A 15,581-nucleotide genomic window follows, 5' to 3' on the forward strand; every position below is an offset into this window, starting at 1 on the left:
ATTTTAGTGAAAAAAGTGGCCCATTTTTTCAATAGCTTCCAGGTCTTTGGACCGATTGACTCGAAATCGCTCCCAAATGTGCTCCTATACGGGCTGAACGAGACACAGCAGTCCCCATCGGATTCCGGTGGAATTTGTATTTTTGGTGAATATTTTAGTGAAAAGGGACAATGTTTCATGAGACTGGCTTAAGGCTGCAGTTAGGGTTAGTGTTATGGGGCTAGGGTTAGGGTTACGGTCGTCTTTTGACCGATTGACTCGAAATTCGGCACGAATGTTGTCCTCTACTGGCTGAACGAGACACAGCAGTCCCAATCGGATTCCGGTGGAATTTGTATTTTTGGTGAATATTTTAGTGAAAAAAGTGGCCCACTTTTTTCAATAGCTTCCAGGTCTTTGGACCGATTGACTCGAAATCGCTCCCAAATGTGCTCCTATACGGCCTGAACGAGACACAGCAGTCCCCATCGGATTCCAGTGGAATTTGTATTTTTGGTGTATATTTTAGTGAAAAAAGTGGCCCATTTTTTCAATAGCTTCCAGGTCTTTGAACCGATTGACTCAAAATCGCTCCCAAATGTGCTCCTATACTGGCTGAACGAGACACAGCAGTCCCCATCGGATTCCGGTGGAATTTGTATTTTTGGTGAATATTTTAGTGAAAAGGGACAATGTTTCATGAGACTGGCTTAAGGCTGCAGTTAGGGTTAGGGTTATGGGGCTAGGGTTAGGGTTACGGTCGTCTTTTGACCGATTGACTCGAAATTCGGCACGAATGTGGTCCTCTACTGGCTGAACGAGACAAAGCAGTTCCCATTGGATTCCGGTGAAATTTGTATTTTTGGTGAATATTTTAGTGAAAAAAGTGGCCCATTTTTTCAATAGCTTCCAGGTCTTTGAACCGATTGACTCGAAATCGCTGCCAAATGTGCTCCTATACGGGCTGAACGAGACACAGCAGTCCCCATCGGATTCCGGTGGAATTTGTATTTTTGGTGAATATTTTAGTGAAAAAAGTGGCCCATTTTTTCAATAGCTTCCAGGTCTTTGGACCGATTGACTCGAAATCGCTCCCAAATGTGCTCCTATACGGGCTGAACGAGACACAGCAGTCCCCATCGGATTCCGGTGGAATTTGTATTTTTGGTGAATATTTTAGTGAAAAGGGACAATGTTTCATGAGACTGGCTTAAGGCTGCAGTTAGGGTTAGTGTTATGGGGCTAGGGTTAGGGTTACGGTCGTCTTTTGACCGATTGACTCGAAATTCGGCACGAATGTGGTCCTCTACTGGCTGAACGAGACACAGCAGTCCCCATCGGATTCCGGTGGAATTTGTATTTTTGGTGAATATTTTAGTGAAAAAAGTGGCCCATTTTTTCAATAGCTTCCAGGTCTTTGAACCGATTGACTCGAAATCGCTGCCAAATGTGCTCCTATACGGGCTGAACGAGACACAGCAGTCCCCATCGGATTCCGGTGGAATTTGTATTTTTGGTGAATATTTTAGTGAAAAAAGTGGCCCATTTTTTCAATAGCTTCCAGGTCTTTGGACCGATTGACTCGAAATCGCTCCCAAATGTGCTCCTATACGGGCTGAACGAGACACAGCAGTCCCCATTGGATTCCGGTGGAATTTGTATTTTTGGTGAATATTTTAGTGAAAAGGGACAATGTTTCATGAGACTGGCTTAAGGCTGCAGTTAGGGTTAGGGTTATGGGGCTAGGGTTAGGGTTACGGTCGTCTTTTGACCGATTGACTGGAAATTCGGCACGAATGTGGTCCTCTACTGGCTGAACGAGGGACAGCAGTTCCCATTGGATTCCGGTGAAATTTGTATTTTTGGTGAATATTTTAGTGAAAAAAGTGGCCCATTTTTTCAATAGCTTCCAGGTCTTTGAACCGATTGACTCGAAATCGCTGCCAAATGTGCTCCTATACGGGCTGAACGAGACACAGCAGTCCCCATCGGATTCCGGTGGAATTTGTATTTTTGGTGAATATTTTAGTGAAAAGGGACAATGTTTCATGAGACTGGCTTAAGGCTGCAGTTAGGGTTAGGGTTATGGGGCTAGGGTTAGGGTTACGGTCGTCTTTTGACCGATTGACTCGAAATTCGGCACGAATGTGGTCCTCTACTGGCTGAACGAGACAAAGCAGTTCCCATTGGATTCCGGTGAAATTTGTATTGTTGGTGAATATTTTAGTGAAAAAAGTGGCCCATTTTTTCAATAGCTTCCAGGTCTTTGAACCGATTGACTCGAAATCGCTGCCAAATGTGCTCCTATACGGGCTGAACGAGACACAGTAGTCCCCATCGGATTCCGGTGGAATTTGTATTTTTGGTGAATATTTTAGTGAAAAAAGTGGCCCATTTTTTCAATAGCTTCCAGGTCTTTGGACCGATTGACTCGAAATCGCTCCCAAATGTGCTCCTATACGGGCTGAACGAGACACAGCAGTCCCCATCGGATTCCGGTGGAATTTGTATTTTTGGTGAATATTTTAGTGAAAAGGGACAATGTTTCATGAGACTGGCTTAAGGCTGCAGTTAGGGTTAGTGTTATGGGGCTAGGGTTAGGGTTACGGTCGTCTTTTGACCGATTGACTCGAAATTCGGCACGAATGTGGTCCTCTACTGGCTGAACGAGACACAGCAGTCCCCATCGGATTCCGGTGGAATTTGTATTTTTGGTGAATATTTTAGTGAAAAAAGTGGCCCATTTTTTCAATAGCTTCCAGGTCTTTGAACCGATTGACTCGAAATCGCTGCCAAATGTGCTCCTATACGGGCTGAACGAGACACAGCAGTCCCCATCGGATTCCGGTGGAATTTGTATTTTTGGTGAATATTTTAGTGAAAAAAGTGGCCCATTTTTTCAATAGCTTCCAGGTCTTTGGACCGATTGACTCGAAATCGCTCCCAAATGTGCTCCTATACGGGCTGAACGAGACACAGCAGTCCCCATTGGATTCCGGTGGAATTTGTATTTTTGGTGAATATTTTAGTGAAAAGGGACAATGTTTCATGAGACTGGCTTAAGGCTGCAGTTAGGGTTAGGGTTATGGGGCTAGGGTTAGGGTTACGGTCGTCTTTTGACCGATTGACTGGAAATTCGGCACGAATGTGGTCCTCTACTGGCTGAACGAGGGACAGCAGTTCCCATTGGATTCCGGTGAAATTTGTATTTTTGGTGAATATTTTAGTGAAAAAAGTGGCCCATTTTTTCAATAGCTTCCAGGTCTTTGGACCGATTGACTCGAAATCGCTCCCAAATGTGCTCCTATACTGGCTGAACTAGACACAGCAGTCCCCATCGGATTCCGGTGGAATTTGTATTTTTGGTGAATATTTTAGTGAAAAGGGACAATGTTTCATGAGACTGGCTTAAGGCTGCAGTTAGGGTTAGGGTTATGGGGCTAGGGTTAGGGTTACGGTCGTCTTTTGACCGATTGACTCGAAATTCGGCACGAATGTGGTCCTCTACTGGCTGAACAAGGGACAGCAGTTCCCATTGGATTCCGGTGAAATTTGTATTTTTGGTGAATATTTTAGTGAAAAAAGTGGCCCATTTTTTCAATAGCTTCCAGGTCTTTGGACCGATTGACTCGAAATCGCTCCCAAATGTGCTCCTATACTGGCTGAACAAGGGACAGCAGTTCCCATTGGATTCCGGTGAAATTTGTATTTTTGGTGAATATTTTAGTGAAAAAAGTGGCCCATTTTTTCAATAGCTTCCAGAACTTTGGACCGATTGACTCGAAATCGCTCCCAAATGTGCTCCTATACTGGCTGAACGAGACACAGCAGTCCCCATTGGATTCCGGTGGAATTTGTATTTTTGGTGAATATTTTAGTGAAAAGGGACAATGTTTCATGAGACTGGCTTAAGGCTGCAGTTAGGGTTAGGGTTATGGGGCTAGGGTTAGGGTTACGGTCGTCTTTTGACCGATTGACTGGAAATTCGGCACGAATGTGGTCCTCTACTGGCTGAACGAGGGACAGCAGTTCCCATTGGATTCCGGTGAAATTTGTATTTTTGGTGAATATTTTAGTGAAAAAAGTGGCCCATTTTTTCAATACCTTCCAGGTCTTTGAACCGATTGACTCGAAATCGCTGCCAAATGTGCTCCTATACGGGCTGAACGAGACACAGCAGTCCCCATCGGATTCCGGTGGAATTTGTATTTTTGGTGAATATTTTAGTGAAAAAAGTGGCCCATTTTTTCAATAGCTTCCAGGTCTTTGGACCGATTGACTCGAAATCGCTCCCAAATGTGCTCCTATACTGGCTGAACGAGACACAGCAGTCCCCATCGGATTCCGGTGGAATTTGTATTTTTGGTGAATATTTTAGTGAAAAGGGACAATGTTTCATGAGACTGGCTTAAGGCTGCAGTTAGGGTTAGGGTTATGGGGCTAGCGGTTAGGGTTACGGTCGTCTTTTGACCGATTGACTGGAAATTCGGCACGAATGTGGTCCTCTACTGGCTGAACGAGGGACAGCAGTTCCCATTGGATTCCGGTGAAATTTGTATTTTTGGTGAATATTTTAGTGAAAAAAGTGGCCCATTTTTTCAATACCTTCCAGGTCTTTGAACCGATTGACTCGAAATCGCTGCCAAATGTGCTCCTATACGGGCTGAACGAGACACAGCAGTCCCCATCGGATTCCGGTGGAATTTGTATTTTTGGTGAATATTTTAGTGAAAAAAGTGGCCCATTTTTTCAATAGCTTCCAGGTCTTTGGACCGATTGACTCGAAATCGCTCCCAAATGTGCTCCTATACTGGCTGAACGAGACACAGCAGTCCCCATCGGATTCCGGTGGAATTTGTATTTTTGGTGAATATTTTAGTGAAAAGGGACAATGTTTCATGAGACTGGCTTAAGGCTGCAGTTAGGGTTAGGGTTATGGGGCTAGGGTTAGGGTTACGGTCGTCTTTCGACCGATTGACTCGAAATTCGGCACGAATGTGGTCCTCTACTGGCTGAACGAGGGACAGCAGTTCCCATTGGATTCCGGTGAAATTTGTATTTTTGGTGAATATTTTAGTGAAAAAAGTGGCCCATTTTTTCAATAGCTTCCAGGTCTTTGAACCGATTGACTCGAAATCGCTGCCAAATGTGCTCCTATACGGGCTGAACGAGACACAGCAGTCCCCATCGGATTCCGGTGGAATTTGTATTTTTGGTGAATATTTTAGTGAAAAAAGTGGCCCATTTTTTCAATAGCTTCCAGGTCTTTGGACCGATTGACTCGAAATCGCTCCCAAATGTGCTCCTATACTGGCTGAACTAGACACAGCAGTCCCCATCGGATTCCGGTGGAATTTGTATTTTTGGTGAATATTTTAGTGAAAAGGGACAATGTTTCATGAGACTGGCTTAAGGCTGCAGTTAGGGTTAGGGTTATGGGGCTAGGGTTAGGGTTACGGTCGTCTTTTGACCGATTGACTCGAAATTCGGCACGAATGTGGTCCTCTACTGGCTGAACGAGGGACAGCAGTTCCCATTGGATTCCGGTGAAATTTGTATTTTTGGTGAATATTTTAGTGAAAAAAGTGGCCCATTTTTTCAATAGCTTCCAGGTCTTTGAACCGATTGACTCGAAATCGCTGCCAAATGTGCTCCTATACGGGCTGAACGAGACACAGCAGTCCCCATCGGATTCCGGTGGAATTTGTATTTTTGGTGAATATTTTAGTGAAAAAAGTGGCCCATTTTTTCAATAGCTTCCAGGTCTTTGGACCGATTGACTCGAAATCGCTCCCAAATGTGCTCCTATACTGGCTGAACGAGACACAGCAGTCCCCATCGGATTCCGGTGGAATTTGTATTTTTGGTGAATATTTTAGTGAAAAGGGACAATGTTTCATGAGACTGGCTTAAGGCTGCAGTTAGGGTTAGGGTTATGGGGCTAGGGTTAGGGTTACGGTCGTCTTTCGACCGATTGACTCGAAATTCGGCACGAATGTGGTCCTCTACTGGCTGAACGAGGGACAGCAGTTCCCATTGGATTCCGGTGAAATTTGTATTTTTGGTGAATATTTTAGTGAAAAAAGTGGCCCATTTTTTCAATAGCTTCCAGGTCTTTGGACCGATTGACTCGAAATCGCTCCCAAATGTGCTCCTATACTGGCTGAACGAGACACAGCAGTTTTTATTGGATTTTAGTGGAATTTGGATTTTTCATGAATATTTTTAAGAAAAGTCGCCATTTTTAGCCAATACACCACCTGATTTTTTCAATAGCTCCCAGGTCGTTTGGCCGATTGACTCGAAATCGATCAGAAATGTGGTCCTATACTGGTAGAATGAGACACAGCAGTTTTTATTGGATTTTAGTGGAATTTGGATTTTTCATGAATATTTTAAAGAAAAGTCACCATTTTTAGCCAATACACCACCCGATTTTTTCAATAGCTCCCAGGTTGTTTGGCTGTTTGACTCGAAATCGATCAGAAATGTGGTCCTATACTGGTAGAATGAGACACAGCAGTTTTTATTGGATTTTAGTGGAATTTGGATTTTTCATGAATATTTTAAAGAAAAGTCGCCATTTTTAGCCAATACACCATCCGATTTTTTCAATAGCTCCAGGGTCGTTTGCCCGATTGACTCGAAATCGATCAGAAATGTGGTCCTATACTGGCAGAATGAGACACAGCAGTTTTTATTGGATTTTAGTGGAATTTCGATTTTTCATGAATATTTTAAAGAAAAGTCGCCATTTTTAGCCAGTACACCACCCGATTTTTTTCAATAGCTCCCAGGTCGTTTGGCTGTTTGACTCGAAATTGATCAGAAATGTGGTCCTATACTGGTAGAATGAGACACAGCAGTTTTTATTGGATTTTAGTGGAATTTGGATTTTTCATGAATATTTTAAAGAAAAGTGACCATTTTTAGCCAATACACCACCCGATTTTTTCAATAGCTCCCAGGTCGTTTGGCCGATTGACTCAAAATCGATCAGAAATTTGGTCCTATACTGGTAGAATGAGACACAGCAGTTTTTATTGGATTTTAGTGGAATTTGGATTTTTCATGAATATTTTAAAGAAAAGTCGTCATTTTTCATAAAAACATCAGACGATGTTTTCAATAGCTCCCAGGTCGTTTGGCCGATTCAATCGAAATCAATCAGAAATGTGGTCCTATACTGGTAGAATGAGACACAGCAGTTTTTATTGGATTTTAGTGGAATTTGGATTCTTCATGAATATTTTAAAGAAAAGTCGCCATTTTTAGCCAATACACCACCTGATTTTTTCAATAGCTCCCAGGTCGTTTGGCCGATTGACTCGAAATCGATCAGAAATGTGGTCCTATACTGGTAGAATGAGACACAGCAGTTTTTATTGGATTTTAGTGGAATTTGGATTTTTCATGAATATTTTAAAGAAAAGTCACCATTTTTAGCCAATACACCACCCGATTTTTTCAATAGCTCCCAGGTTGTTTGGCTGTTTGACTCGAAATCGATCAGAAATGTGGTCCTATACTGGTAGAATGAGACACAGCAGTTTTTATTGGATTTTAGTGGAATTTGGATTTTTCATGAATATTTTAAAGAAAAGTCGCCATTTTTAGCCAATACACCATCCGATTTTTTCAATAGCTCCAGGGTCGTTTGCCCGATTGACTCGAAATCGATCAGAAATGTGGTCCTATACTGGCAGAATGAGACACAGCAGTTTTTATTGGATTTTAGTGGAATTTCGATTTTTCATGAATATTTTAAAGAAAAGTCGCCATTTTTAGCCAGTACACCACCCGATTTTTTTCAATAGCTCCCAGGTCGTTTGGCTGTTTGACTCGAAATTGATCAGAAATGTGGTCCTATACTGGTAGAATGAGACACAGCAGTTTTTATTGGATTTTAGTGGAATTTGGATTTTTCATGAATATTTTAAAGAAAAGTGACCATTTTTAGCCAATACACCACCCGATTTTTTCAATAGCTCCCAGGTCGTTTGGCCGATTGACTCAAAATCGATCAGAAATTTGGTCCTATACTGGTAGAATGAGACACAGCAGTTTTTATTGGATTTTAGTGGAATTTGGATTTTTCATGAATATTTTAAAGAAAAGTCGTCATTTTTCATAAAAACATCAGACGATGTTTTCAATAGCTCCCAGGTCGTTTGGCCGATTCAATCGAAATCAATCAGAAATGTGGTCCTATACTGGTAGAATGAGACACAGCAGTTTTTATTGGATTTTAGTGGAATTTGGATTCTTCATGAATATTTTAAAGAAAAGTCGACATTTTTAGCCACTACACCACCCGATTTTTTCAATAGCTCCGACGTCTTTTGGCCGATTGACTCGAGATTGATCAGAAATGTGGTCCTATACTGGTCGAATGAGACACAGCAGTTTTTATTGGATTTTAGTGGAATTTGGGTTTTTCATGAATATTTTAAAGAAAAGTCGCCATTTTTAGCCAATACACCACCCGATTTTTTCAATAGCTCCCAGGTTGTTTGGCCGATTGACTCAAAATCGATCAGAAATGTGGTCCTATACTGGTAGAATGAGACACAGCAGTTTTTATTGGATTTTAGTGGAATTTGGATTTTTCATGAATATTTTAAAGAAAAGTCGCCATTTTTAGCCAATACACCACCTGATTTTTTCAATAGCTCCCAGGTCGTTTGGCCGATTGACTCGAAATCGATCAGAAATGTGGTCCTATACTGGTAGAATGAGACACAGCAGTTTTTATTGGATTTTAGTGGAATTTGGATTTTTCATGAATATTTTAAAGAAAAGTCGCCATTTTTAGCCAATACACCATCCGACTTTTTTCAATAGCTCCCAGGTCGTTTGGCCGATTGACTCGAAATCGATCAGAAATGTGGTCCTATACTGGTAGAATGAGACACAGCAGTTTTTATTGGATTTTAGTGGAATTTCGATTTTTCATGAATATTTTAAAGAAAAGTCGCCATTTTTTGCCAATACACCACCCGATTTTTTCAATAGCTCCCAGGTCGTTTGGCTGATTGACTCGAAATCGATCAGAAATGTGGTCCTATACTGGTAGAATGAGACACAGCAGTTTTTATTGGATTTTAGTGGAATTTGGATTTTTCATGAATATTTTAAAGAAAAGTCGCCATTTTTCATAAAAACATCAGACGATGTTTTCGATAGCTCCCAGGCGGTTTGGCCGATTCACTCGAAATCGATCAGAACTGTGGTCCTATACTTGTAGAATGAGACACAGCAGTTTTTATTGGATTTTAGTGGAATTTGGATTTTTCATGAATATTTTAAAGAAAAGTCGCCATTTTTAGCGAATACACCACCCGATTTTTTCAATAGCTCCCAGGTCGTTTGGCTGTTTGACTCGAAATCGATCAGAAATGTGGTCCTATACTGGTAGGATGAGACACCGCAGTTTCTATTAGATTTTAGTGGAATTTGGATTTTTCATGAATATTTTAAAGAAAAGTCGCCATTTTTCATAAAAACATCAGACGATGTTTTCAATAGCTCCCAGGCGGTTTGGCCGATTCACTCGAAATCGATCAGAACTGTGGTCCTATACTGGTAGAATGAGACACAGCAGTTTTTATTGGATTTTAGTGGAATTTGTATTTTTCATGAATATTTTATAGAAAAGTCGCCATTTTTAGCCAATACACCACCCGATTTTTTCAATAGCTCCCAGGTCGTTTGGCCGATTGACTCAAAATCGATCAGAAATGTGGTCCTATACTGGTAGAATGAGACACAGCAGTTTTTATTGGATTTTAGTGGAATTTGGATTTTTCATGAATATTTTAAAGAAAAGTCGCCATTTTTAGCCAATACACCATCCGACTTTTTTCAATAGCTCCCAGGTCGTTTGGCCGATTGACTCGAAATCGATCAGAAATGTGGTCCTATACTGGTAGAATGAGACACAGCAGTTTTTATTGGATTTTAGTGGAATTTCGATTTTTCATGAATATTTTAAAGAAAAGTCGCCATTTTTTGCCAATACACCACCCGATTTTTTCAATAGCTCCCAGGTCGTTTGGCCGATTGACTCGAAATCGATCAGAAATGTGGTCCTATACTGGTAGAATGAGACACAGCAGTTTTTATTGGATTTTAGTGGAATTTGGATTTTTCATGAATATTTTAAAGAAAAGTCGCCATTTTTCATAAAAACATCAGACGATGTTTTCGATAGCTCCCAGGCGGTTTGGCCGATTCACTCGAAATCGATCAGAACTGTGGTCCTATACTGGTAGAATGAGACACAGCAGTTTTTATTGGATTTTAGTGGAATTTGTATTTTTCATGAATATTTTAAAGAAAAGTCGCCATTTTTAGCCAATACACCACCCGATTTTTTCAATAGCTCCCAGGTCGTTTGGCTGATTGACTCGAAATTGATCAGAAATGTGGTCCTATACTGGTAGAATGAGACACAGCAGTTTTTATTGGATGTAAGTGGAATTTGGATTTTTCATGAATATTTTAAAGAAAAGTCGCCATTTTTAGCCAATACCCCACCCGATTTTTTCAATAGCTCCCAGGTCGTTTGGCCGATTGACTTGAAATCGATCAGAAATGTGGTCCTATACTGGTAGAATGAGACACAGCAGTTTTTATTGGATTTTAGTGGAATTTGGATTTTTCATGAATATTTTAAAGAAAAGTCGCCATTTTTAGCCACTACACCACCCGACTTTTTCAATAGCTCCCAGGTCGTTTGGCCGTTTGACTCGAAATCGCTTCAGAAATGTGGTCCTATACTTGTAGAATGAGACACAGCAGTTTTTATTGGATTTTAGTGGAATTTGGATTTTTCATGAATATTTTAAAGAAAAGTCGCCATTTTTAGCCAATACACCACCCGATTTTTTCAATAGCTCCGACGTCTTTTGGCCGATTGACTCGAGATTGATCAGAAATGTGGTCCTATACTGGTCGAATGAGACACAGCAGTTTTTATTGGATTTTAGTGGAATTTGGGTTTTTCATGAATATTTTAAAGAAAAGTCGCCATTTTTTGCCAATACACCACCCGATTTTTTCAATAGCTCCCAGGTCGTTTGGCTGTTTGACTCGAAATCGATCAGAAATGTGGTCCTATACTGGTAGAATGAGACACAGCAGTTTCTATTAGATTTTAGTGGAATTTGGATTTTTCATGAATATTTTAATGAAAAATGACCATTTTGGCCAATACACCGCCCGATTTTTTCAATAACTCCCAGGTCATTTGAGCCATCTACTCCAAATCAATGCCAACATGTCTTGTTATACTGGTAGAATGAGACACAGCAGTTTTTATTGGATTTTATTGGAATTTCTATTTTTCATGAATATTTTCATGAAAAATGACCATTTTTGGTGAATTCACCGCCCGATTTTTTCAATCGCTCGCAGGTGATTATATCCATCGACTCCAAATCAATGCCGACATGTCTTGTTATACTGGTAGAATGAACCACAGCAGTTTTTGTTGGATTTTAGTGGAATTTCTATTTTTCGTGAATATTTTAATGAAAAATCAGCATTTTTGGCGAATACACCGCCGATTTTTTCAATAGCTCCCAGGTCATTTGATCCATCAACTCCAAATCAATGCCGACATGTCTTGTTATACTGGTAGAATGAGACACAGCAGTTTTTATTGGATTTTAGTGGAATTTCTATTTTTCATGAATATTTTAATGAAAAATCAGGATATTTGGCAAATGCACCGCCCGATTTTTTCAATAGCTCCCAGGTCATTTGAGCCATCGACTCGAAATCAGTGCTGACATGTCTTGTTATACTGGTAGAATGAGACACAGCAGTTTTTATTGGATTTTAGTGAAATTTCTTTTTTTCATGAATATTTTAATGAAAAATGACCGTTTTTGGCAAATACACCGCCCGATTTTTTCCATAGCTCCCAGGTCATTTGAGCCATCGACTCCAAATCAATTGCCAAATGTCATGTTATACTGGTAGAATGAGGCACAGTTGCTTTTATTGGATTTTAGTGGAATTTCTATTTTTCATGAATATTTTTATCAAAAAATCACCATTTTTAATGAATACACCGCCCGATTTTTTCAATAGCTCCCAGGTCGTTTGAGCCATCGACTCAAAATCAATGGCCAAATGTCATGTTATACTGGTAGAATGAGACACATCAGTTTTTATTGGATTTTAGTGGAATTTCGTTTTTTCATGAATATTTTTATCAAAAAATCACAATTTTTAGCGAATACACCGCCCTATTTTTTCAATAGCTCCCAGGTCGTTTGAGCCATCGACTCAAAATCAATGGCCAAATGTCTTGTTATACTGGTAGAAGGAGACACAGTAGTTTTTATTGGATTTCAGTGGAATTTCTTTTTTTCATGCATATTTTAATGAAAAAGCTAAATGTTTTATTAATAAACCGGACGATTTCTTCAATAGCTCCAAGGTCATTTGAGCCATTGACTCGAAATCAATGCCAAAATGTCTTGTTATGCTGGTAGAATGAGACACACCTGTTTTTATTGGATTTTAGTGGAATTTCTATTTTTCATGGATATTTTAATGAAAAAGCACCATTTTTAGTGAATACACCAGACGTTTTCTTCTATAGCTTCGAGGTTATTTCAGCCATCGACTAGAAATCAATATCCAAATGTCTTGTTATATTGGTAGAACTAGACACAACTATCTGTACGGACACTTTCTCGGATCTGGGGTCAGGCTCGGAGGCAGGCCTGCAAAGTGAATGGGATTGATGGGAAGGTGAAATTTGACCGTGTCTATATCAACTTTCCAACACACTCCCTCCAAGGGGTGTTTAGGAGCATGTTTCGGGCCATTTGGAGTCGGCTGGCACCCCTCTGTACAGATACTTTTTCGGATCTGGGGTCGGGCTTGGAGGCAGGCCTGCAAAGTGAATGGAATGGATGGGAAGGTGAAATTTGACCGAGTGTCTATGTCAGCTTTCCAACATCCTCCCTCCAGGGGGTGTTTAGGAGTGAATGAGCAGAGATGTCTGCCAGACATTTCCAGATGCGTGTTGCAACGTGGGTATTGGAGGATGGGGGAAAGAGAGGAACAGTTGGGTGTCATCAGTGTAACAGTGGTAAGAGAATCCATGTGATGTGATTGCAGAGCCTAGTGATCCTGTGTATAGTGAAAACAGAAGTGGTCCTAGTACTGAGCTTTGAGGGACACCTTTTTCCAGAAAGCAGGGTTTGGACAAGGAGCCATTCCACGTGACCTGAAAGGTGCGATTCGTCAGGTATGGTGTGAACCAGGTTAGAGCAGAGTCAGCGATGCTAAGTTCGGCCAGAGTGGAGAGGAGGATTTGGTGGTTGACTGTGTCAAATGCAGAGGATAAGTCGAGGAGAATGAGGACTGACGAGTGAGACGAGTCTCTGGCGGCACGGAGTGACTCAGTCACTGTGAGGAGGGCCGTCTCAGTGGAGTGAGCAGTCCTGAAGCCTGACTGATTAGGGTCAAGGAGGTCGTTTTGTGAAAGGTAGGAGGACAGTTGGTTGTAGACGGTGTGTTCCAGTTTTTTAGAGAGGAATGAAAGAAGCGATACAGGTCTGTAGTTGCGGATGTCAGCTGAGTCTAGGGTGGGTTTCTTTAGGAGTGGCTTTACTGTAGCTGTCTTGAAAGAAGCTGGAATATGGCCTGAAGTGAGGGAGGAGTTGATCAGGGTGGTGAGGAAAGGCAAGATGTCGTGTGAGATGTTTTGTTTCTCTGCTCGTAAAACAATCTATTGGTTCACAGAGATTCAGACACCAGGGACCGGGGAAATGATCGTGCTGGTTGGGAGGCGAGGGGACAGAGAGTGTTTAAAGCGGAGGAGAGGGAGGATAACAGAGTGGAGGAGGCTTTCCTCAGTGGACATTAGAGAGAATTGTTCTGTAGATGGTAGTGAGGAAAGAACAGTTGAGGAGAGAGTGGTGGGAGAGAGGGATTTCCGGTTGCAGCGGGTGGTGACCGTGCGAGGTGTAGGGGCGAGGAAAGTGGTGGACTTCAAGGGGAGAGAGAAAGTGTCAAAGTGGTGCTCGGACATAGTGAGTGGGGTAACAGAGAGTGCCGAGGTACTACAGTACCAGTTAAAGAGCATCACAGTGCTGCAGCTGAAGAAGAAGATAGAGTTCATCTTTGGAGGTAGAATCACATGTATTCATACAATCTACACATAGCCACTTTACACCAATACACACACCCTTTACCATTAGATGGTTGCCAGTGTAGGACCATGTAGGAAGACAGTAGGTCCAAGAAAGGGGAATTAACATAAAATGAAAACAAACCCACTTTTTTTTAAGAATTAGATAAATAGGCTGTAAATATTAGGAAATATTAGGCCTATCTTCAGGATTTATTTTGAAGTAATGTTGTCAGTGCCTGATTTTGACTCTGTGTGTGTGTGTGTGTGACTGTGTGTGTGTAAGATACGGTGACCTGTGACTGGTCTTTGGATCCAAGCCTCTGGAGGAAGGTGCTCTGCTGTCTGATTATGGAATCCAACACATGTCAGAAATTTACATCATTTTAAAGTTACCAGGCGGAGGGGGTGATTCGGGAAAGGGATATGGTGGAATGGGTGACAAGGAGGGCAAACACAGAAGTATGGAAAAGATCTATTTTTTATAAACATACCCCGGATATATCTGTTGGGACCCTCACCACATGTTTCCGACAATAGAGCAGCCTGCATGTAGACCAAAGCTTAAATGCAGCCTCCTTGCACTAACAAAGCCTGGTAAGCAAAAGAAAGTGCACCGACCCTAATGTCCAGTAGGTGGCGCGTGCTTGTCACAGACCCCCGGGTTTGACTACTCCCATCTCCCATTCTCTGAACACATCGTCAGTTCAGCTTCGTTGTTTGTGAGTTTATGGCCGCCGAGTCCTTTTTATTGCCTGTTAGTTTTACACTGAAAACGTTGTTGTTTGTTTTTCTTTGTGCTCATCACGATCTGATTCGAGCCTCTCTACTCTGAGGAGCTAAAGTCTTAGCTTTGCCGTGTGAGCGTACAATAAGCCGCATTCAAGGCAAGGATCAGCGAAGGTGATTCGCCGGGTGAAGCAAAAAGCGACTTAGAGTGAGATGAAATATGACAAAATAAAAAAAATACTCATATTAAGTACAGTTATAAAGAAAGCAGGAAGCAGGTTTATTAAACTAACCCTGAGAAAGGAAACTCAGAGGAAGCTCAATCAATCACCAATTGAGGTCTGATACTACAATCCACTGTGGGAAGAGGTAAATAATGGACAAAAACTAAAATTTAATCCAGTGGAGACAGAATTATGAATGTATGACGCTGTGTATTTATCTTTAATGAAGAAGTCAATAATTTAACACCTCCTTGTGTCATGAATTACACTTCATTATCTATTATTTTTGGTTAAACAATAACATATTTCTGGAACAGACCCCTAAATAGTTATTCTGTTGGGGGTTTTTTTTTAAATGTTGTTTTGTTTCGGTTTTGTTATTGTGTTTTCTAAAATGTGCTGTGCTGTTTTTCATCTCAGCACTCCCGCTTCATGAGTGTATATCTATCCTTTAAAGACAAGGACCTGGATGAAGACTCCACGCTGCTGTCTGA

Source organism: Pagrus major, chromosome 10 (assembly GCF_040436345.1).
Source record: "Pagrus major chromosome 10, Pma_NU_1.0".
Taxonomy (NCBI): domain Eukaryota; kingdom Metazoa; phylum Chordata; class Actinopteri; order Spariformes; family Sparidae; genus Pagrus; species Pagrus major.